The 27,383-nt window shown below is 34.3% G+C and overlaps 1 pseudogene; it reads right to left on the bottom strand.

Moving 5' to 3' along the window:
- Nucleotides 1-24,613: 24,613 nt before the first annotated feature.
- LOC114942584 (uncharacterized) lies at nt 24,614-25,136 on the bottom strand (annotated as a pseudogene).
- Between the last annotated feature and the right edge of the window lie 2,247 nt (nt 25,137-27,383).

Genomic DNA, 27,383 nt, shown 5'->3' with positions numbered 1-27,383 from the left:
TATTTCTCAATTTTGCAAAAATACTCATTAAATTCGATTCTAATTGGTAACCTTTTAATTCGTTCAAGTATCTACCAGCAGTGTATCTCTCTCGTGGGTTAGTAACCATCATCGTATAATAGATACCACTTTTCAACTGTCGGTAGTTAGCATCATTGAGAAGGAAGAACAGATACTGCAGATTCAACCTGAATCTACTATGTTTCGACATCAATCGTGTTCTAATAAATAAATTTTCCGGCAATGCAAAGTTTCTATCTTCTCGTTGTCCATTGACACCATCAGGATATAAATCAGGGAAACACATGACATCCAGATATTTATAACGATTATCCATTGGAAAATCTTCAATTTTCACCATTTGATAAAGCTTCAATGCAGATTCGTTATCGCTTCTTTTTGCGTGTATTGGGTATATTGTATACTGATCGTTAATATCCGAATGTTCAGTGATTTGTGTGAGAAAAGCCGTACGTTTTAAAACGGTTTGATCATTATTATTTTTGTTTTGCTGTACATTGTACAAATTCAATGCTGGTAATTCCTCAACCACCTCATTTATTTCGTCATTGTCGCTTTCCTCATCGACAATTCTATATTCTGTTTCCTGCAACTTATCCTTTAATAGATCATTAGATGACGCTGGAAGACGAATTTTTGAGTAATGAGGATTATTTTCTTTCAACCATTGTAAAGCCTTATACATTTTATTAATATCTACCAAATTTTCCCAAACCACTTTAGATTTCTTGGGTATACCTCGAACGAGAATGTGCAACTCGTGATTCAAATTTATAGGATCTTCCGGAGGACATACCTTATCCAATGTTTCTTGTAAAGGCAGAGGCAAATGAAATGTTCTACCTTTTTCTAAACAGAGTTCGATTATATAAGTTTCTTGATTTAAAATGTGCTATATTTAAATCATTTAATTATTTTTTTCGTTCAAGTACAATTAACAGCAAAAACTGCATATACGTAGGTATGTATTTGACTCTACTGCCATTACTTGAAACAAATACATTATTCGATATTAACAAATTGGAACTCTGGAATTACGAGTAATTATTTTTCATTGTACAGACTAGGTTTAAATTTTTGAGGACCTTCTTTTGAACATGGCTTGACCTTTTCATTTTTATGATTTTTTAAAGATAGGGTGAGAGAGGACGAATGAGGGTAAGAGAAGACGAGATAGGCAAAAGAGGGTGAAAGAGAACGAAAGAGGGTGAGAAAGGACGTACGAGGGTGAAAGAGGTGAGAGGGAGTGAGAGAGGACGAAAGAGGGTGAAAGAGGACGAAAGAGGTCGAAAGAGGGTGAGAGAGAACGAAAGAGGGTGAAAGAGGACGAAAGAGGGTGAGAGAGGACGAAAGAGTGTGAAAGAGGTCGAAAGAGGATGAGAGAGGGCAAAAGAGGGTGAGAAAGAATGAAAGAGGGTGAGAGAGGACGAAAGAGAGTGAAAAAAGGTGAAAGAGGACGAAAGAGGGTAAAAGAGGGTGAGAAAGAATGAAAGAGGGTGAGAGAGGACGAAAGAGAGTGAAAGAGGACGAAAGAGGGTGAAAGAGGACGAAAGAGGGTGAGAGGGAATGAAAGAGGGTGAGAGGGAATGAAAGAGGGTGAAAGAGGGTGAGAGAGAATGAAAGAGGGTGAGGAGAGGACGAAAGAGGGTGAGAGAGGACGAAAGAGGGTGAAAGAGGACGAAAGGGGGTGAGAGGGAATGAAAGAGGGTGAAAGAGGGTGAGAGAGAATGAAAGAGAGTGAAAGAGGGCGAAAGAGGGTGAAAGAGGGTGAGAGAGGACGAAAGAGGGTGAGAGAGGACGAAAGAGAGTGAAAGAGGCGAAAGAGGGGTGGGAGTGGGGTGGGAGTGGGGAGTGGGGGTGGTGATGGGGGTGGGGGTGGGGGCGGGATGTGGGAGGGAAAGGGGTGGGTGGAAGTTGAGGGAGGTGTGAGTGAAAGGTGAGAAGAGATTTATACGCGGACAGAGAAGAAGAAGAAGAAGAAGAAGAAGAAGAAGAAGAAGAAGAAGAAGAAGAAGAAGAAGAAGAAGAAGAAGAAGACGACGTTACTTCATTTTTCATGAAAAACGTCACTTTTTGACCGCTTGTATCTCCAGAACGGCTTGACCGATTTTATTTTTTCTTGGCTCAAATTACTCGTGGCGATGCCGCCTTTCAGGTTATGTTACGTGCAATTCAAAATTTTTTATATTTTAGTAGTTCTACACCCCCAAAAAATGGACTTTGATGGTGCAGGATAAGGAGACTTGTAGTGTCTTTTAAGGTCTTTTAGGGTTTGAACATGGCCGGAGACACTACCGCGTCTCCTGATATAAAAGACATTTTAGCAAGTCGTGAAATTGAGAATTGGCGTAAATTAGAAACAGCAAAATCAAGCAAAACTAATGCATTATACCTTGGCAACAATCAACATAAAATAATTGATTCTTTGACTTGTAAAAAAGCTATGAAAATACCTATTATAAAAAATGGCAATGATCTATCTTTAAGATCTTTAAAAATATGTGATGATAATTACACTATTGTTAATACATGCGCATTTGATAGTATCTTTCAAATATTACTTGCTGTAGGACACGATTCAGATAACATTTGTACGTACATGAACAAAATAGCAAAAACAAATTTGTTCTTTGAATTAATTGATCACACAATAAATAATGGTATTAGTTCCTACACATATAAATTGCGCGCGCAGATACTTATGCCAATTTTCCAAATTTCCAATGTCAGTGATTGCAAATATGTAAATTGTGAGACAAATGTCGGTTATTTAGCTGGCATTCTTTTCAAAGATATACCAAGCTTTCAAGAAACATCTCGTTGCAATTCTGGTTGCGCCGTACGGCATAAAAAGTTTCCTGTAATCCAAATCAAGGAATCAAAAATCATGCAAGCTGATGATTTCGACGAAATAGTAAAACAAAGTATTTCTCTGGAAGGTGAACATCCTTGTTGTTCAAAATACTGCTCAGGATTTGAAAAAACAACATTATCTGAAACAGGCATGATTTGTATATATTATAATATTATATAAACTAGAAATTGTATTTTTCATTGTTATTATAATTAGTTATAAGAGCATTTACTTACATTTATTCAATTATTAAAAAAAAATATCTTTATAGCTTTTAATGCTCTATTACATACATCACATACATCACATTTGAACATATGACTTATAAACATAATTCGCTAGACGAAAATATCTAGCAGGTATTCTAATACGTATACACTCTCCGAGATTTGTTTATGTCACATGTCCAAATAGGATTTTCAGGACATTTTTATTACTAAAGAAGTAATTTTATATTTAAATGTATACGTGTATTTTATTTTACAGGAGATATTATCCTTTTTGAAATTTTTTCAAGAGATCTTAGTTTACACACTGAAATTAAGTTGGACGAAATCAATAAATCATTTAAAAATCCTTTAAATGAAATGGAATACAAATTACTCGGCGTTGTTATACAATATATAAAAGACCCGTTTTAACAAGAGCTGTACAAACAACAGGGCATTATACAGCATTGTGTCTGAGATTTGGGCGATGGATCGAGTATAATGATTTAGAAAAAAAAGAAAAAAATGTTAAAGAAAAAACCTATATCACACCTGCTTTATTAATTTATAGTGTTTAAGATTAAGAAATTATTATTCTAGAATTATATCATTTATTTAATAAAATACAATTATATTAACATAATCATCAGACATATTTAATTCCCCAACAACAAACTATGTAGTTTGTGCTTAACCTTACGTTTTATGACACAAATTAATATAAACTCAATATTAATTATAGTCGCTTTTATTTTTCTTTATTTTTCTTGTGATCCTGCTAGCTTTATATTAAGTTGACAAAACCACGAGTTTCTTCGAAGTGGGATGTGGTACAAAATTATATTTTGTAGCACAAATTAGCACAAAATGAGCACTAATTATATCTTTTTTGATTTTTGATTTTTGATTTTTTTTTTGTGGTCCTGCTAGCTTCATATAAAGCTAGCAGCGCCACGAGTTTCTCCTAAATGGCATGTGGTACAAAATTATTTTTTGTAGCACAAATTAGCACAAAATGAGCACTAATTATATCTTTTTTGATTTTTGATTTTTGATTTTTTTTTCTTGTGGTCCTTCTAGCTTCATATGAAGCTAGCAGCGTCACGAGTTTCTCCTAAATGGCATGTGGTACAAAATTATTTTTTGTAGCACAAATTAGCACAAAATTAGCACTAAATAGTTCAATAGGTTTTTTTCGATTCTGTCCATTTGGTCCTGCTAACTTCACAGAGGTCAGAAATATAATGAGACAGCACAAAATTTCGGGCAACGCGTCGACCAGCTCGCTATAAATTTATACGATTCAATGATAGAGGGAGGAAACCAGACGAGCTCAGAGAAACGCACTATCTTACAAACGATCCAAACACAAGCATTATTAAATTTTCAATTAGGGCTACGAAGCGACTTAAAAGTACTCGTACGCTCACAACGATATACGACGCTTCAAGAAGCGATAGCCGGCGCGAGCGCGGAAGAGAGATTTATCGGACTTAGCACGTAACGGGCAACTAATTCCTCGCTAAATAAACCTGAATCAACGCGGTCAGAACAGCGAACGACGGGACAATGTTATAGATGTGGAAAACCCGGACATTACGGACGAGACTGTCGTAGCAAAGTCAACGTTCTGCCGAAACCGGAAAAATCCTCGCGCGTATCCGCCATCAAAAAATTTTGCAATCATTGCAAAAAGCGTGGACATAACCGCGAAGAATGTTGGGAATTAAACGGGCGACCGAAAAATAAGACGCCCCTACGGAACAAGCCAGAGGATCGAAAAAACCCGCGAAGTATTAATAAAATAGATAATCAAAGAATCCGGCAGGAGAGAAATTCCGAGTCCGAACGTAGCAGCGATGAAGACGGAGAGCGCGGAGATAAGATTAAGAAGACTCGCGCGCTCGAATATCAGGTGACACACGTGCGCCGAACGCCGAGAGAGAGCGAGTTTAAATATAATTACTCTGCCCATGCGAGAGGCAAAACGCGGAAAAGTAAATATGCTTTACGATTCGGGAGTTACGATTTCATTGATAAAAGTGAAACACTTGAAGGGCGAGACCAAAATTTACAATAATAAAATAACCCTCGTTGGAATAACCGGTCATAAAGCAAAGACGATCGGAAAAATGTACGCGACAATTGAGCTAAACGGAAACAAGATAAAACACGCGATTTACGTCGTGAAAGATGATTTCCCAATGGAATACGACGGGATCATAGGAATCGATTTTTTCCAGAAGCAGCAAGTCACGTGCGATTACAAAAAACGCGAATTACAAATCGGAAACGCCGTCCTAAAATTGCAACTGTATAACAAAATTATCTTAAAGCCGCGTAGTGAAACAATTATACACGCAATAACAAATGATAATAAGACAGGGATTATTCGAGCCAAAGAAACCGCCTCAGGAATCTATATCGGACGATGTTTGGTAGAACCGAAGAATTACCAATGTCCCATCAATGTAATTAATACAACTGATAAGCCGGTCGAGATACACACACCCCTCGTAACCGTAGAAGACGTTTGCGAAGATAACGCGCACGAGTTGTACACGATACATATAGACGAGACTCCAAATCAATTAACGCATGACGAACGAATTTGACAATTGTTACACACAAAACATTTAAACGAGGAAGAAAGGAAAGCGATACAGAAAATATGCGAAGAATATAGCGACGTGTTTTATTTAAGCGGAGAACCACTGTCATGCACAGCAACGCTAAAACACGAGATAAGCACGCGCGCCGATACCTCACCCGTCAATGTGAGACCGTATCGCCTTCCCGAGAAACACAAATCAGAAGTGAACAAACAAGTACAGGAAATGCTAAAAGACGGAATTATTAGTACAAGCATTAGCCAGTGGAATGCACCGTTATTAGTAGTGCCAAAAAAAGCTGACGCAACAGGCAAACCGCGATTAAGAGTAGTAGTCGATTTCCGGAAGTTAAATGAATTAACTATAGGCGATTCATTCCCACTGCCAAATATTACCGATATTTTGGATCAGCTGGGAAACGCAAAGTATTTTACGACGCTCGACCTCGCATCTGGATATCACCAAATACCGATGGCCAAGCGCGACAAAAATAAAACAGCCTTCTCGACTCCCTACGGACACTACGAGTTTAATAGAATGCCGTTTAGACTTAAAAACGCGCCTGCGACTTCCAACGACTTATGAACTCAGTGCTAACTGGGATACAAGGGCTCCGATGTCTCGTTTATCTCGACGACATTGTTATATACGGATCCAGTTTAGAGGATCACAACAGAAGACTCGCGGAAGTATTACAACGCCTACGGAAACATAGTCTCAAACTACAGCCTGACAAATGCGAATTTTTACAAAAAAAGGTAATATACCTTGGACATATTATTTCCGAAAACGGTATACTGCCAGATCCGTCAAAATTAGAGGCGGTAAAAAATTTTCCGACACCACGGAAAGTAAAAGACGTACAATCGTTTATTGGATTAGCGGGTTATTACCGGAAATTTATAGAAAATTTTTTGCGAATCGCAAAACCGTTAACAAAATTAACGAAGAAAACGGAAACGTTCGAATGGAAAAACGAACAACAAATCGCGTTTGAAAAATTAAAGGAAAAATTAACGACAGCGCCATTGCTAAAGTATCCGGATTTCAATGAAGAATTCAACGTGACTACCGATGCCTCGGACTATGCAATCGGAGCCGTACTATCACAAGGAACGGTAGGCAAGGATAGACCTATCGCATACGCCAGCCGAGTATTATCTCGCGCGGAACAAAATTATAATACTACGGAAAAGGAACTATTGACAATTGTATGGGCTGTTAAACATTTTCGACCATACATTTATGGCACAAAGTTTAAAATAATTACCGATCATAAACCTTTGATATGGTTGTTCAATGTAACTGACCCCGGGTCTAGATTAATCCGTTGGAGACTGAAACTCGAGGAATATGATTATGAAATCATACACAAGGCCGGACGAGCAAACGCGAATGCCGACGCGCTAAGCCGACAAGTAACCCGAGATATCAACGAGGAGACAAAAAATAGAATTTTCACGTTAGAAGAAGACAAAGAAGAAAAAGAAGAGGAAGAATTCGCGGATAATACAAGGAAATATTCTGAAGAGGAAAAGAAACAAATACTCTACGAATATCACGATGCACCCACAGGAGGGCATCAAGGAATCGAACGAACAATCAAAAGAATTCGATTAAATTATAACTGGCCAGGATTGACAAAAGATGTCGAACAATATATCGCCAAATGCAAATCCTGCCAAAAAAATAAATTATCGCGCCGAATAAAAGCACCCCTCATGATCACAGATACTCCGAATAAACCATTTGAAAAATGTGCATTAGATATCCTCGGACCGCTAACAGTTACCACTAACGGAAACAAATACTTACTAACATTTCAGGATAGCCTGACGAAACTCAGTAAAGCGATACCGATCGCAAATCAGGAAGCAAATACCGTCGCGAAAGAGTTCGTTACGAAAATAATTTTCGAACACGGCACTCCCGAACAAATTTTAACAGACCAAGGCACAAATTTTATGAGCAAAGTATTTAAAAATATATGCAAATTATTAAGAATAAAAAAGATACAAACAACCGCGTATTACCCCGAGAGTAATGGAGCATTAGAAAGATCGCACCGCACATTAGCCGAATATTTGCGACAATATATAAATGCTGACCAAACCGACTGGGATGAATGGGTGCCATACGCAATGTTTACATATAATACCACTCCTCATTCAGCTACGGGATATACCCCCTTTGAATTAATATACGGACGACAAGTCGAACTACCGACGGCACTAACAAAACCGCCTAAACTGATGTATAATTACAATGACTATCTACAGGAACTAAGGGAAAGAATACGTGCCTCAAATCAACTTGCGAAAAAAATATTAAAAAGAAAAAAATAAAATCAAAAAAATACTTTGATAAATCCGCGAAAGAAACCAAATTTAAAATAGGCGACAAAGTACTCGTATACGACGAGACACTCCGACGCGGACGATCCAAGAAATTAGACGCATTATGGGCAGGACCGTATACAATAATAGAAATAAATTCAAGCATCAATTACACAGTAAAGAAAGGAAGAAGAGCAATACGCATGCACACAAACAGATTAAAATTATTTATTGAAAATTAGGACTTACCTAATCGTCTGCTTCGTCCTCGTGACATACACGTCTATAAGGGAGAGGCCGCCCCTCTTGCAGAGCCCTCAGAGTTTGCATGGCCGGAATCATGAATCCCTCCTCGGGAGGCACCAAAGCAACTTCGCGCACAACGCGCACACCAGACCGCACGTTTACACTCACGTGTAAAGAGAACGGAAAGGAGCTAGCCGCATATCTTGCGACAGCCTCCAAAGCCCGATCAAAACGGTTGGTCGACAATGCCGGCCCCACAACTGGGCCCACACATCTAAGAAACCTCGAACAAGAGAAACATATCGGCTCCCACTAGAGCACAAACTCTACATGGCATCGCGAGCAATCAAATCACATATCAGAACCAAACATTTTTTTTTGTATTAGACGACGCAACGATAGTAATGAAGCAAAGGTTGTCATAAGACTAAAGGGACGACAGAAGACATATAGAACGAACGCTCCTCTTGCTTGATAAAAAAAATTGCAAACAAAAGCATATTCACGATCAAGAACAAAGTAGTAAGAAGAATTATATGTATATCATTACAGGACACTCTCACTCTTAGCCTGCAACGCTGCAGTACTCGGAAAGGAAAGTGAGAAGGATCAACTGTATAAGATAACAGAGTTCAAGCACAGTCCAGGGATATATTTCGAGCAAATCGGACAACTACACTTTTCCAAGAAAACATGGAAACTAGTGATAAAATTAAACCTCGCACCTTTAAAATTTAGACATGAACAAATTGCCAATTACATAAAACAGACAGAAATGATGTGCGACGAAACAGAAAGTTCATGCGTAAATTCGGTTAATATTATAAAACAGAAATTAAAATACCTAAACAACATAAAAAATCAAATTGATACCCTATATAAAGGACCGACAAACAAACGTCGAGGACTAATAGACGGTATAGGATCAATAACAAAAACATTATTCGGAATCATGGACGCAGACGATAAAAAACAAATAAACGAACAGTTAGAATTAATAGCAAATAAGCAACGGGTATCCGAACACGTGATTCGAAACCAACTAAAAGTAATAAACGCTACAGTAACACATTTAGATAGATTAGAAAACATAATCAACCATAATGAGAGACTGCTAAAACAAACTATGGCCGAAACTCTTACCTTAGAAAAAATAAACGAACATTTCAGGGCGATAGAAGCAATTGTAAACAAACTAATAAAGGATACAGAAAACGTATTAGAATACTTAACATATATACGAAAGGGCAAAATGCACCCCAGATTAATACCAATAGACAAGATTATAAATAATTTAAAAGATGCAGCAGCACAACTAGATAGAATTTCCTACGCCATACATAAAGAATGTATACAATTATATTAAAATAAACAACCCAATTATTGTAGTAGATAAGGAAAAATTAACGTACGCCATAATAACAGAAAAGAAGTTAGAGCAATGTAGTAAAATAAATACACAATATGTATGCAAACAAAATACACCCATATATCGCATAGATGTAGACGCACCGTGCGAAATTCAAATGTATACACTGCGACAACGTTATCAGGATAAATGTAATGTTAGACAATATACCTCGTCCCGCACGATATGGATAACTTTACACCAAGAAGATACTTGGCTATACTCGACCTCCGCGGAACAGACAATAACTATACGATGCGACGGACGATCAGAAAGTAAAGTAATCAAAAACACAGGCGAGATTACATTAAACAAAAACTGTAAACTGACAACAACAGACACAACATTACAAACGGCAGAAAAATTGTACGAAAACACCTTAGAAACTTTCCTACCAAATATCAATATAACAATTCCACGAGACGGAAAAATAGGACATGATCAGGACACACATTAGAAAACATCTCACAACATCGTTTGGAATTGACAAAACTCAGAGACAAAATAGAAACTATAGACAACGACTTACAAAACAACGAACAAAATTTTTATGCACGAAAGCAATTTGTCTACCCAATGACATTTACCGGAACAGTAATGACAGTAGCTGCAATATTCATTTTAACATGGATAATAATAATAAAAAGAAAAAATAAAAACAAAAAACAACCGAAAACTACAACAAATATTGACTTCGAAATACCGAAATCAATTCTAAGAAGAAGTCAAAGTACTAGAATTTAAGAAACGATTGTAATACTATACTGTAACGGGAAACCACTATTATATGTAAGTTAAGAAATTAAGAACGAAAAACTTCGTACCTCTGTTTTTCTTTTTCAACGGGGGAGGAATGTTATAGTCCGAATGACTATAACTATATTAAATATATTAAACAAATCAAATATAGTAGGCCAACTGAACGAGCAAATAAATAAGGTGTAAAAATTTATTAATAGTTAAATAATTAAATTAACATTCCGTTACAGAATCGATATAAATTGTAAACGTTTCGACTGCACTACAGTCTTTATCAATACATAAAAGTTAAATATTAAAATACAAAGTTAAATGTTAAAAATACAAAGTTAGTTAAATATTAAAATATAAAATTAAAACGATTCTTCGCTGTTGACCAATAGATATGCAAGGCGATTGGTCTGAGATGCCAAGTTATGCGACATTTAAACATGCTGCGGATATAATACGCGAATTAAATCAATGTCAGAGAAAATTAAATAATCTTTCAACTTACATTATCGTTTTAACAAGTCCTTTTTCCCGATATTTCAAGTGTGTGTTGCGAAGTCTGAATAACAAATGTCAAAATAGAGAGCGTGATGTATTTATTTATTACCAATGTTTTTTTCTAAATTATGATTCAGCAAATTTTTTAAGTATGTCAAAATAACTACTGTCTAACAATTCGGTGTCTTTATTTAAATTAATTCCATTTTTCTGTTCTTTAATGTGGATCATTTCAGATATTAGTCTTTTATGGTAATTCTTTTCATGATCCATAATTTTAATATTGTCCCAGTCAAATGTATGTTGTTCGTTTAGAATGTGTTTCGTGACAACCGAATGTCTAGCAGAGTCTAATTTAATATTATTTTTATGTTCTTTAAGTCTCGTTCCTAACTGTCTTTTTGTCTGTCCGACATATGTGGCGTCACAATCGTTGCAATTCAATTTATAAATAACGTTAGAATTCGTGGGGCAATTATTTCTGTCCTTTTGAACTTTTATGAAGTCATTCAATTTTTTAATGCAACGATATCCTACCACTACGTCAGGTCTTCTTATTGCTGAAGCAACTTTCTCAGATATTGATTCTATATATGGTATGACAAAATATTTAATGTTAGTATTAGTATTATTAGTATCTGTTATACCACTATAAATCAAAAAATAGGATGCGTGGTTTGTTGCATAATATCAGAACTGAAATTCTTAACATAGAGATATTTGATTTATATAGAACATTAAACTCACTTAATAAAAAACGGTCAAGGCAATTCCAAATTCTCCAAAATCTTTTACCATCTTATATCTGGCAGGAGATTTTAAATCACCATTGCAACTCCTTTTCTTTGTTCAATCAAAAATTATATCTCATACAGAGAAAGAAATTCATAAGAAATTCATAAGAAAAAATTCCTATGGCTACGTAAATCGCATGAAACAGAGTACATTAAAAATATTGATCCTATCGAATTGAAAACAACGGTATCATCGACAAATATTGTTGATAACACTGTTTCTGCCAACAGTTTTCGTTGTGCTACACATAATCCTTTACAACAAACTAACCAGAAATGGTTTATTAATTTAACTGATAAAAATATTCCCCCCAATATAACCAATCTATTACAATTGGGAGGTGAATTTAGTCTCCCAGTTAACTTAAATAAAAAAGTAGCTATACACGAATTCATCAAAGATATAGAAAGCAATTCTAACGGGATCAGAAATCGTACTTCGATTCGTAATGCTGCCATTCCACAATTTTCATTATTTTTAAACAAGAATGACAAAAAAACGGACATACAAGAAAAATTACTTCACATGCATAAAGACACAATTAAATTCTGCAATCAAAATCCTAATATTTTATTTACTAGAGCAGATAAAGGCAGCATTACAGTCGCACTAGAAAAAGAATTTTATATAAAAAAAGTTGAGAGTCTCCTAGAAGACGATTCTACGTATACCATAGTTAAAAACAATCCATCAACAAAAATAGAAAAAGACCTCAATATTTGTTTAAAAAAATGGTTGAAAAAAGATTTCATCAACAAAAAAGAATATTATTATTTATTTTCAAGCGACTCTCTTCTTCCTAAAGCCTATGGGCTCCCCAAGATCCACAAGGAAAATATTCCTTTTAGATTAATAGTTTCCTCAATAAATACTTCTCTATATAATATTGCTTCCTTCTTTCATAAAATTTTAAAAGATAGCCTTCCTAGAGCGGACAGTTTTGTGAATAACAGTTTTGATATATGCAACATTCTATCAGGGAAAACAATACAAGATTCCGACATAATAGTTTCATTGGACGTTGTTTCATTATTTACTAATGTTTCCGTAGATCTTGCATTAAACGGTATCAATAATAGATGGCATTTTATAGAGTCACACACAAAGATTCCCAAAAATGAATTCATAGGTATGATAAAATTTATATTAACTTCTACATTTTTCACTTTCAATAACATAACTTACAAACAAATTTATGGGACTCCTATGGGTTCCCCACTTTCTCCGATCATTGCCGATATAGTCATGCAGGACTTGGAAACATTGGTAATTAGTAATTTAAATTGCGAAATGACTTTTTATTTCCGTTATGTAGACGACATTATTTTATGCACTTCCGCTGACAATATTACATATGTTTTGAACGAATTCAACAATTATAACGATAGACTACAATTTACATTAGAAAAAGAGGATAATCGGTGTATAAGCTTTTTAGACATAATGATCAAAGTAATAGATAATAAAATTTATTTAGATTGGTATCACAAAAAGACATTCTCAGGTAGATTACTTTCATTTTTTTCAAATCATCCGACTTGTCATAAAATAGGAACAATTTATAACTTGGTAGATAGAGCTTTATTACTATCACATCCGCAATTTCACAAAAAAAATATAGAGAAAGCTATTAACATTTTGCTATCCAACGGTTATCCTCTTGATCTAATTTTCACAGAAATAAAACGCAGATTAAAAAATCTCTCAATTAAGAAATTTAACAAGCCTAATAATAACAAGATAACAGATACTAATAATACTAATACTAACATTAAATATTTTGTCATACCATATATAGAATCAATATCTGAGAAAGTTGCTTCAACAATAAGAAGACCTGACGTAGTGGTAGGATATCGTTGCATTAAAAAATTGAATGACTTCATAAAAGTTCAAAAGGACAGAAATAATTGCCCCACGAATTCTAACGTTATTTATAAATTGAATTGCAACGATTGTGACGCCACATATGTCGGACAAACAAAAAGACAGTTAGGAACGAGACTTAAAGAACATAAAAATAATATTAAATTAGACTCTCTACATCTTCCCCCGAAAGATATAGAAGAGGACAGGAGACCACCGCGAACGGAGAGCGAGGCGATGAAGTCAGTCGCTAACGAAAATCCAAAAAGTCAAGTCGCTAATTAGAACCTAAGAGTCGAAGACAAACCGCAGAATATAAACTATCACCTGTAATCTAATTATCGAGTGCGAGCATACTTAACTAACCACCCAGGTGGGATTATACATAATTAAACCAACTCGAGAAATAAATGAAATAAAAGATTTATTCAGGTAAACAAGTGAATTAGTTAAAGTGGAGACGCCCGCCGATCCTAGGATCCTCATCCTTCAGTCGACTGAGACCCCAAAATTTTCCGTGCTTTCCCGGAGGCACAACATACCTATAAATCTCCTCACCCCTTATCTCACTCTTTTCTCACAAAATACCTGCCACGCTTTCACACACCTGTCACTCACACTCTTACCGGAATAGGAAGCCGCTAAAAACGTATATGTATTAATATATGCTAAAGACGTATACATATATGTCTTTAGCATATATTAATTAACGTATACTAAATTCATTTCTATAATTTTTACTTAGTTTTATGATTGAACATGACACCATCGAATCCCAGTGGACCAACAACTAAATGTAGTAATCAAACATATTTAATTATTATATTACAGATTTAATACATTAATGTTATTATTTAACAAAAAATCCAATGTTACTCAATTGTTGAATCTGTTTAATATGACAATTATTACATGTTACATTATATACATATATTTCATGTGTATATCAATATGTTCAGCTAGCCACATGTCATTCGAATATCGAGCCATGTACAATAATATGTTTACAGATTTTTGTTGAACCGTATTGCAGTAAAAAAATTAGTCTATACTTTGATTTATATTTTATTTTATCCACTAATGTGTTAAAATAACAATACAAAAACAGCGCTAAGTATTTTTTGTACATCACATTTTTTTATTTTTATTTTTTAATTTAAATTTAAAATTTTTATTTAACTTTAAATTTTTTAATTTTCTAAATTTAATTTTTTGTGCCTTATATTACCTTTTTTGAATATACGTTTAAATATATTTGAATTAAATAATTATTTATAGATAAATAATTTATTTTATTATATATATCTATTTATCTAAATATTTTATAAAAATATATAATAACTTTACAATGTATATACATTCCAGTTTAAATTAATTACATAATTATTCATGTTATTTAAATTTAAAAATAAATAAATATATATATATATATTTTTTACTGAATTTATTTTGTCATTATATATATTATAAACGTTTTAAAATAAAGCAATAATTATACATTTGTATCATTATAGGAAATTTATCTAAATATTATATATTATGTTGTCACTTACTTAGTGCAACTTTTTGATTTCACTACTTTTTGATGCTAATATTTTAACCTTTTTTCTCGTATTATTAATATAATTATTTAGCGCAATTTTATGATTTCACTATTTTTTGATGCTAATATTTTAATTTTTTTCTAGTATTATTAACAAAAATATAATATAATTTATAAATATAATTTTTGAGAAAATATTTTTGATAATGATTAATTTTGGCAAAGAATTATTTTGGCTATAAACATAACTTTTGAGAAGATAATATATTTGATTACGACTTTTTGTAAAGAATTATTGTTGCTTGCAAAAGATATAACTTAGCACTTTTTTTACATCTGTGATGTCTTTTAGTGGGATATGAATTATTTGAATAAGTCTCAACAAAAATTAATAAGTTTATTTTTTATGTTAATATATATATATGTATATATATATATATATATATATTATAAAATATATATATATATATATATATGTATATAGTATTTAACATAAAAAATAAATATTAATAAGAATATTTGTAAGTCAGCTCTCCAATTGTTTTAAAAACTCCATATTCATCTCGACTAAGAGCCAAACGCGATGTTATTGCGACAAATTAAGATAAGAAAATTTTTGGAAACTGAGGAATTTGAATCCTATGGTTGGGATCTCAGAAATTCCCCTTGTTCCTTCTCTAAACATCCCCTGTAAGAAAAAGACGAGAAAAATATTGGTCCGAAAGTCGGCTGAATCGGGAATCGAACCCGAGACCTTCCGCTTGCCGGGCGACTGCTCTTCCAACTGAGCTATTCAGACACTTACAAATCAATATTTCTCTCAATGTTTATAACCCCCCACCCCCCCCACCAAGGCGTCGTACCTGGTCCAAACGCAACAAATATTAATAAGAATATTTGTAAGTCAGCTCTCCAATTGTTTTAAAAACTCCATATTCATCTCGACTAAGAGCCAAACGCGATGTTATTGCGACAAATTAAGATAAGAAAATTTTTGGAAACTGAGGAATTTGAATCCTATGGTTGGGATCTCAGAAATTCCCCTTGTTCCTTCTCTAAACATCCCCTGTAAGAAAAAGACGAGAAAAATATTGGTCCGAAAGTCGGCTGAATCGGGAATCGAACCCGAGACCTTCCGCTTGCCGGGCGACTGCTCTTCCAACTGAGCTATTCAGACACTTACAAATCAATATTTCTCTCAATGTTTATATTTTCTCATTATATGGTCTCGGGTTCGATTCCCGATTCAGCCGACTTTCGGACCAATATTTTTCTCGTCTTTTTCTTACAGGGGACGTTTAGAGAAGGAACAAGGGGAATTTCTGAGATCCCAACCATAGGATTCAAATTCCTCAGTTTCCAAAAATTTTCTTATCTTAATTTGTCGCAATAACATCGCGTTTGGCTCTTAGTCGAGATGAATATGAAGTTTTTATAAAAAATAAACTTATTAATTTTTGTTGAGACTTATTCAAATAATTTATACATATGTAATTATTATTATGTTGCCACATAATAAAATTTCGATGAATTAAACTTATATTACGACATAATAATAATTCCAAATTTTTATTATGTTTCGACGTAATTTTATACAATACTCCTCTCAACCTTTTGTCGCGCGTCTAACAGTGGTATAACATCACGCTGTCTGTTATCGCTGGCATCGCCGCGCGTCTAGCAACCACGTTACGATGGGCTGTCCCAAGGTCCGTAGATGAACGACATGAGGGGAAGGAAGGTCATCGCATTCATATTTTAGCATTGGGCCTCAAAATGGCACCGCCAATTCAGCCACCGGACAGCTGTTCAACTACAGTTTTTTTTCACTAACACTTTGTACGACACACACCGACATACAACACACATAACTAGTCGCGTCCAATATGGTCGCGAGGTAACATATATGCGAAGTTACGCATTACTTTTTTTGGAAATATTACGCATACACTTACAACTCATATTTACACTGCACTTATTACACACGTCTACACTTACACCGAGACTACTCAGCTCGGCGGGGTTACCGTTATCGCACTCTATTGAATGTACACGCTATTGACTTGTGACCGGCAAGAAGAGACCAAGTCTGGTTTGCTGAGGCCATTAAACATTGAAGAAGAAGAAGAACACACATAACTTCGTGGCCCCAAAATGGCGGCCCATGCGAGGACCTTCCTTCCCCTCCCGTTCATCTACGGACCTTGGGCTGTCCCTTCTTCCCGCGATTTCTTCTCACCGCTTGTTTAGCAATCGCGTTACAGTGGGCTGTTCCTTTTCTCCGCGCTACAACATGCGTGGATTAGCCAAACTTTATTAATTAATTTCTCCTTTATTATGGAAAAAATGGCAAAACGGTAAAGGACTTTTTTACTCAGTTTGACCTGTTCTACTTGCACCTGACAGATGGAACGCAAGTTATAGAACACCCTGTGTATATATACAGGGTGTCCGGTGACTCGCGTTTAACCTCTCATAGGCAGGTAGAGCAAAACAAACCGAGTAGAAAAGTCTTCTACCATTTTGCGAAATTCTTAATAATTAATGAGAAATTAATTAAGGTAAAAAAATTTGATCGCCAGTAAAATTTAAAAACAAGGTTAACAAATATTAAAACGATCAACTGGCTACGGATGTTAAACTTTATTCAATCGCTACGTTTAGACTACTGTATTGGGTCCTCTTCAGACTACAATAGATAAATATGAGCATACAAATTAATTAAAAGATAACAAATTAAACCATATGAAATAAATTAACATTAAATTTATGTATAATATAAATTAATTAATTAAGATCGACCAATTCGCGCGGCTATAGGGACCGTGCAAAGCGTTTGCAGTGCCATCTGATGGCCAATGTCAACATTTATGTAATGACATTTACTGCACGCATATGTCAAAGTTGTTTATTGATATTAAATTGATAAAATAATAAATAATGTCAAGAAGAAATTGTTGCATTCGAAGCTGTTCGAATACACCAAGAAGTGTTCGGGATGTTAATCCATCAATTAAATTTTATTCTTTTCCGGAAAGCACAGTACATGCCCCATGGAAAAGTGTTAAGCGAAATAAATGGATTAATGCTCTTAAAAATTACGTGTAAGTATTCTGTTAATAATAATGATGATGGTTTTAAATTTAGATAGTACAACATTGATAGATTATGGATCAAATATCAATATAACTTTGAAACATATATACAATTACACTTAATCATAACCTAACCTAACCTTAATATATAATATTGTGGCGTCTCAACACCACACGTAGGCGCCACTTAATAGCGCTCCTGCGGCATATCCACACCGCACACACATACGAGCGCCTCGGGGAAAACACCTGAGGCACGGCAACCCTCCGGATTTTTCCGAGTGCTCCTACCCGTCACGCGTGCTTTCGCCGCTACGCGGCTACGTCTCCCGTGAGTGAGATACACGCGGACAGGTATATAAGGCTGAGCGCGACAAACGAGAAATCAATCGCGGCTCGCGCTGTGTAGACCGTCAGGTTGAATTTTGAGACAGCCAGCGAGTTAGAAATTTTTTTTGCACTCGTCCGCTCCGAGTTTTGGAGCGAGACGAGAACAGGTACATCTCCTGGGGCTATCCACGTCCTCTGCCGCCGCCCGCTTCATCTGGGCAACATTTGCGGCAAGACATCCCAGGGACGCCGCCGAGACCAAAGCCGACAGGTCCACTGAAGTCTACAAGAGTAGGTCCTGCAACCCTGTCGAGCTGCCACCACTACGCCGCCACAGATATGGACCTGCTGACAACGTGGGACATCCGGGTCTGGCGTTACACCTCACCGACTGGACTCTGGCACGTCCCACAGCTCCTGTCACCGCTGCCACCGTCACCACAGGCGCACGCAGGCATCACAGCGTGCATATAGACGTCGCGGCCCAGCAGAGTACATCGCAGCACACAGTACCGTCCCGACCAGACCAGCTAAAGAATGCAGTACAGAGCTGCGACGGTCGACCAGGCTACACAATCCAATCTTTCTGACTGGGAGACGCCGACGACCTTGAGAGCGTATACCGGTGCATCACCGCGGCCAGTCTCGAGGGCAGACGTTCACACATCGCCATCCGACGGAGAGACTTCCGAATACACTCCGCCTGGACTCCACGTCACACCACGACAGAGCCTGTCATCGAGTGGAGAGAGCGACTTCAACTTTAGCAGCCGGCAATCTACGGCCCTTTTTAGGGCCAACCAATTGTTGTCATCGGCCCTTTTCAGGACCACACAAAGACACAAAGATAAACCTGTACATAATTGTATATTGTGTACATACTAATAAATACACGAAAAGACAAAGTCAACATACTCGACTCGTGATTGACGGAACCCTCTCTCAAGCGAACCACCTCTCCTTTGCGGCACTTCTGCGATACAGTTAATAAGCACACGTTATACGTACAACAAGCACTACAATATATTATTGATTTCAGTAAAAAACTGACAGATTGGGAACCAACGAAAAATACAAAAATATGTAGTGCTCATTTTGTTAATAATACGAAATCGGAACATTCATTACATCCATCTTACAATTTTTCCTGGTAAAGTAAATATAAAAAAATCAGTCCAATCTGTACAAAGACTTGAATGACAGAAACGTCGTTCAAACCGAGTTATTGAGCAAGAAATAATTAATAATAATTACATTGAAATGGAACAATATAATTGTGAAGAAATTAATGTTATAAATTATCGCAGTATAACCTGCCAGACCGATAAGAGAATGAATGAAACTTCAAGTGAACTAATATTTTTTTTGTAATTTGAATCATCATGATGGGATAAGTACTGCAGAAGTACAGGTGAACATTGCAGTGAAGAAAACGGCAAACAAGATGTGTGATGTCAATTTACCGATACTGAAGACAAATTCTCAAGATTTTGGCTGTAATCCTATTGATCAAAATCCTACAAAATTATACTATCTAGGTTTCCATGGAATAAGTTCGATCATAAGTGACGAGGATTTAAGCAGCTTAATTGGTGTATATAATAATTATAATATACTATAAAGTCACAAAATATAATTAATACAATTATATAGCAAAATTACCTATAATTATGATACATGGTGCTACAACTGGTGGTTCTATGTTCTCCAATAGTGTTGCTTCTTGTTTAATAAATTAATTATAGTTAATAAAATGTAAGTTTGAGACATTCATAAAAAAAATAAAACATATTTAAAAAATATTTACAGGATATGTTTTAAATAATTTTTGCAAAACATGAAATGTTATCAGATTTTAATGCTTACCACCATCGCTTAAAGTTCACTTATGAAATCGAAAAAGACAATTGTATAAACTTTCTAGACACTACTATAATTAGGTGCAAGGATGGTAGATTGATTACTAATTAGTATAGAAAGTCAACCTTTTCGGGAAGATATCTCAATTTTCTTTCCGCGCACCCCCTCAAATATAAAATTAATTGCATTAACAACTTAGTTGACAGAGCCATTTTATTGGCTGATAAAAAAATTTCATAATGACAACATTCAAATTATTAATGAAATTTTAACCAATAATAGTTTTCCATTTCATGTAATTAAAAAATATATTAAAAAAAGATTACACGTAATCAATTATATTAATAATTTTGACACTAATAGTAATTATGATATCAATAGAGATGAAAATAATAATAAAAAATTTGACGCGTTTTTACATATTATAAAGATAAAGAATATATCGCTGTGAAGAGCCAAATATCATACTTAGCAATTCGCTAAAACGAGGAACAATTCCTCTTCCTCTTTACCCCCTAAATTTGATGTAGACGAGAAAAATATATTCTCTATCCTTGTTATTTACGATAAGAGCGTTCTAGCCATATTATTGTTATTTTCACACGCGGGCTGTAATGCGTGTTTTATTAGTATACATTGAGACGAGAGAGGTATATCGGTTTGTTAAGGTGTTTAAATAGCTCAGTTGGAAGAGCAGTCGTCCGGTTAGCGGAAGGTCTCGGGTTCAATTCCCGATTCATTCGACTTTTTCGGACCGATATATTTTTTTCGTCTACATCAAATTTAGGGGAATAAAGGGGAAAAGAAATTTAAATTTTGATTTGAGATTGTTCCTCGTCTTAGCGAATTACTAACAATAAGTATGATAATTGGCTCTTCACAGCGATACATTCTCTATCCTTGTTATTTACGATAAGAGCGTTCTAGCCATATTATTGTTATTCACATATTATGTTACCGTACATCAAAAATCTTACTGATAACATTTCTCTTAGAAAAAAAGAACTGAAAACAATTTGTAAAATTCCAAAAAAATTAAACACATTAATTAAACGTGGTAAAGATGAATTATCGAAGATAAATAAAACTAACGTTATGTATAAATTAGAATTTAATGAGTGTAACGCTTCGTACATAGAACATACAAAAAGACATTTGATTACCAGAATAAAAGAACATCAGAATAATATAAAAAAACGTGAGACAAGCCATTCAGTGATCAGCAAGCATAGAATTGAATACAATCATGACTTCCGATGGCTTGAACCATATATTTTACATACAGAGACAAATAAACAAAAAAAAAGATCGCCGAAATGTTCTAAAATTAATTTACAAATAGACACGGATAACCTTAGTCCTATTTAGGACAACATTATTCAAATGATTTAAAAATATGACACTTTGTCTTCAGTAGCTAACAGATTGTTAACATGACAGGTGAATTTTACATCTCCATTTTTGATTAATGTAATTGCGAAATAAGAATAAGTATGTACGATATATCGATTTTTTGTTAATGTAAAGATAATTTTGCTTGCCAACTTATGTGTTTTTGTATTTTAGCACTTGATAAGGACCACAATGTTAGTCGAAATGTAATGTTCATTTACTTTTAATAAAGGATCTATCTACTTTTAAGAAACGAATTTATCATAGATATGTAGATGACATTTTTATGGTTGCTCCAAAAAATGAAATAGACAATATTCTAAATAAATTCAACAGATATTATGACCGCTTACAATTCACGGTCGAATACGAAGTAAACAGAAGCATCAACTCTTTGGATTTAAAAATTATTGTTATAGATAATATCCTATACATAGAGATTGGTTCCAAAAAATAACGTGCTCAGGTAGAATTTTGTCTTTTTTATCCAACTATCCTTTATGTCACAAAATTGGAACTATCTATAATCTTATAGATAGAACAATGTTACTGTCTCACCCTAGATATCACAAAAAAAATTTCGAATTGTGCATTAACATATTGTTGGACAGCAGATACCCTCTACATTTGATATTCAAAGAAAGTAATCATAGAATAAAAACTATAATGAATAATAAATTAAACAAGAAAACTAACAATGATAAGGATGAGAAAAAGTTTTTTGTTATTCCTTACATTAATAAAATCTCAGAATCAGTGGCATCAACAATAAAAAAATCAGAATTTACAGAGGGTTACCGTTGTCTAAACAATCTCAATAAATTTATCAAGCCTCAAAAAGACAAAAACAATTATAACAACAATAACAATGTCATCTATAAAATCAATTGCAAGGAATGTGAGGCCTCCTATGTAGGGCAAACTAAGAAACAATTACGCACTAGATTGAAAGAACATGCAAATAATGTTAAATTGGATTCGTCCAAACATTCGGTGATTTTTGAGCACATTGTGAATCAACAACATAATTTTGATTGGGATAATGTCAGAATTTTAGACACTGAATATAATTACCCAGATAGCCAGTAATTATTATGACATTATTTTGATGTCAAAATGCATTATTTTGATGGCAAATGATGCATTTTGACATCAAAATGATGTCATAATAATTACTGTGGCTATTTGGGTATCATAAGAGGTTGATTTCTGAGATGATACATATCAAGGAACAGAAACATAGTATTAACAATATTACAGACACCGAATTGTTGGACGACTCTTATTTTGACATTTTGGATGAATTAGCGAATATGTGAAATGTTTACAAAGTGTTTGTTTCGTTTAGTTTAATAAATAGTTTTTTAACCTTTCCATTTGACATACAGAGACAGTCGAGTTTTAGTCAGTATACATATTGGAGGCCTTCCACATCACGTTAATTACACAGAATTGTAAGTTTTTAATTTTTAATTTTACAGTTATATTGAAAGTAAAGAATTTCTTGTTTTTTTATAATAGTACAGCGGATTCACGATGGGAGACGGATTGATAAGGACATATCCAAATTATTGATCGTTCGCTGACCAACGAATAATGATCATATTGATGGAGTGTACTGTGAAAATTTGGTTTCTCCGTGAAACACTGCTTACTATTGAAACTGCTTAAATCGGCGAATGTGATGAGCTTCTAATTTGAATCGGATAACACCGTAATAATTATATGTAATTCATTATTATCATTTAACATGCGTCGATTAGTTTATTGCTTTACTTGTAATTATAGAATATTATAAATGACAATTAATTTAAGATTATTGAAGAAGGCTTAGTATAGTTCAAAACGTTTAATTTTAGAAGTTTACGACTAATGAATTAGATGTATAATTTTATATTAAAATGTAATTTGTATCTTCTTATGTTTTAAAATTGTCACTGGCAATTAACAATTATTTGTGAAAATATCTATTTCTTTTTAAAGAATTGACCATGTAGTTTTAACATCTTCAAGTAAGTATTTTGTAGATATCATTAAGAAACAATCTTTGCGCAGGATATGTAGCTTCAAGATACGAATTAATTTTATGTTGAATCTTAAGATCGCTTGATAAACTATTTTGACGTAGAAAGAAGAGGTGTCAATAAGGCCGTTTTTTGGCCCACATCAGAACCGTTCCAAACTGTGGTATTTTCTTCCTGCCGATGTAGCTTACAACCTCCTAGAACCGTTTGCTGTCTGAGCAATTAGAGGCTGAGAATGAGTAACTTGAAATCTCAAAAATCAATGGAGTTTTTCACATAGTTGTAGTGCTGGTCTTATTTCAGTATGTCATTGTTGAGCTTTCATCTATATTTTCACTATATTTTCTCAAAAACTACTAGAGTATGTACTGCTTTAAATACAAAAGAAAGCTTATCTGATCTTTATGCATTCAAGATAGAATCAAGCCTGATATTTTGAATGGATTGCCATATTACTGAACAATCATACAATAGCATCCTTTCCTTTAGCCTTGTTCTGTATTGTCTTTTTTGTTTCTGTGTCAATATATTTTTCTGATTGTCAATTACTACATCCAGCTTTGGCAGATAATACTTTTTTGTTTTCTTAGAGGTATATTTAAATTTTGATTTAGACATATTTTCATAAGTGGTCTATTTAAATAACAATTTCGGTCTCGAAGTTTTAAATATATTGAATGAGATCCGTTTTCAAAACATCTGCCATCTTCATCCATATTTTTGAAAGTTTGTGGGTAATTATCGACAATTTTTTCCGCTACTATCTTGAACGCTTTAGCTAGTATAAATTTTTGTACATTTCTCATTTCTGAAACTGTATGATTCACAACCGCATTTATTGCACATTTGCTGCGACGTCCACTTTCTAGTTCTTTAATCACTGGCGATTCTAAATTATTCCATGGTATTTGAAAATGTGTCCAAATTTTATTATTTTTATTATTTAATATTTTATTTGTTGGCGATGCAGTAGATCGCGAACTTGGTGAAGATGGAAAAAATTCTTCATTTAAACTAGATGTGTATGAAGCAGTATCAGAAGTTATGTTAGATTCAGTTTCATTTTGTGTAGACCAAGATTCTTTATGCTGTAGCAATATGCAAATTTCACTAGAACAAAATTTTAGAATATCAGAGTCATTAACTATTGTGCCATCTTTTTGCAAAAAAGATTTGAACCAACAATACCAAGTTTAATATTACTTTTGCAATGAGATCCGATAGCATATTTTCTGATTCATTAATTACGAGTGATATTTTTTCTATTGGCAGACCAGACTTTATACAAATATGACATCTATAAAATAAAAAAACATGTATATAAATATATGTATAATACAATGAAAAAAAATAATGCTGAAATATAAGTTGTTTACATAATTTCAAAATCCAAACTTATAAATCAAGAGGTATGTATTTGAAGACATATATGGAAATGGATTTTAAATTAGTTTCAAGAATAGGATGTGGTGCAAGGAAACAAGTATGGAAACAAATTGATTTTCTCAACATTGTAATGTTGATCTTTAATTTCAAACTGTTCATAAACACAAAAATCAGGATTGTATATAATTGTTGTTGTACTATCCAAACAATAAATATTTGTATAGCACTTATTTATTAAAATGTATTTAATTTTGGAAATAATGAAGTGATCATAACAATCTTTACCTATACAGATACACATATTTTTTTATATACAGATACACATATTTTTTTATACGTAATTCCTTTAAAAGTAACTTGTGAGGATATGTATTTTACATTTTTATTTTGTTTGTTATGAAAATAATCCGTTATTATAAAAGAAATCTGATCATTATTGAAGTTTTCGGAAATATATTCTTGTGCATTATCTGCTATTGCCAAAGTATAGTACCTATTCTTGAAATATTGACTTCGTAAAAATTGATGTTTGTGTGATAATAATTTTGTTATATTCTTTAAAATTTCGAGAATATTTAACAATGTTCTTAAAATACCTATGTTTACTTTCAAATCGCAACGTTCATAAATGTTTCAACGGACCAAAAGATATAAAGTTAAAGAAGGATAATGAGATATATAATGATGTTTCGATTTTAATTTGATACTTGGAAAACATTTTAGTCTCAATAATAAATATTAATTTATCTTTTTTCGTAATAACGCGATTTGACCAATGGATAGAGCAGAAGCACATATTAAAGAACATATTTCTTGAAGAGAAATACTAAAATCCAAACATAATTTTCAATATTTTTAACTGAGTCAAAAATAGCTAACATTAACAACATTCTTCTAATTTGATTTGCGGTGCCTGCAATTTTAAATAAATCTTTTATAAGAGGAATGCTATTACATACATAGTAGTTATACTATGGGGGTTCTAACTCAGGTCCTCTGAAAGGGGTGCGGGGCGGGGGGTTTTCGGGGGCGAGGGGGTATGACGTCACGCGGGCGGGGGGTCTTATCAGCAGATAAGCTTATCTTATCAGCTCAAGTTACCTGATAAGGGGCTCATATCACCTGATAAGGGGCTCATGTTACCTTATATGTTTATAAACAAAAGATAAACATTCCAGCGATATTTATTACAAGATAAGATAAATATTCCAGCAATATCTATTACAAGATAAGATAAACATTCCAGCGATATCTAAGTTTTCATAAACAAGATAAGATAAGATAAAAAATTCTGGGTAATCAAATTCTAAGAATTATTAATGGCTGCCGCTGAATCCAGGCTTGGATCGAGCGCCGACAATTAAATATTTATTACAGCGATATCTATTACAAAAGGGCTGCCGCTGCCGACAATCAGGGGGGGGGGTTGCGTTTCTTCTCCTCATACGTTATCTGTATATTTCTAAAAAATATAATCAAATTCTAAGAAGGGCCACTGCTTGGCATGCGCCGACAATCAAGGGGGTTGCGTTTCTTCCCCCATACGTTATCTGTATAATTCTAAGAAATATAATTAAATTCTAAGAAGGGCTGCCGCTTGGATCCGAGCGCCGACAATCAGTTCTCTAAAAATCTAAGATAATTAAATTCTAAGAAGGGCTGCCGCTTAATCCAGGCTTGAGCGTCGACAATCAAGGGGGTTGATGCATGATCTACACGTTATCTGTATATTTCTAAGAAATATCAGCGGGTAAAGTTTCGGGGCGAACAAGTTGCAACCTCGCCGCTTGCGGCCTCGCTGCCTGCAACATGTTTTTGCATGGGATTGCATTTCACCCTCGCGGTACCTCCCCAATAAGCGGCGGTTCTTTATTGTTTATCTTAGGAAGAAATACCAGCGCCGATAACCAGCGGCTGCAGGAATTTATAAACAAAACAAGCGCCAAAAATCTACGTCATCTAAATTTTTCTCGCTCGTACGTTGACGAACAAAGAGTTGATCGGAATATATAATAAGGACCGATGCCGCTGCCGAGTCATAGTACGGTGACCACTGGCGAGCGCATGCTTTCCTCAAGGAAAAATAGCTGTGAGAAAAAAGTTTAGTGTGCAATTAAAGTAGTTATTTCTGTGCAGTACAAATGAATTTTTTACAAAA

Source organism: Nylanderia fulva, unplaced genomic scaffold (assembly GCF_048542155.1).
Source record: "Nylanderia fulva isolate GAGA-0341 unplaced genomic scaffold, ASM4854215v1 Scaffold128, whole genome shotgun sequence".
Classification (NCBI taxonomy): Eukaryota; Metazoa; Arthropoda; class Insecta; order Hymenoptera; family Formicidae; genus Nylanderia; species Nylanderia fulva.
Note: the sequence above shows the minus strand (reverse complement) of the source record. Positions and strands in the feature narration are given on the sequence as shown.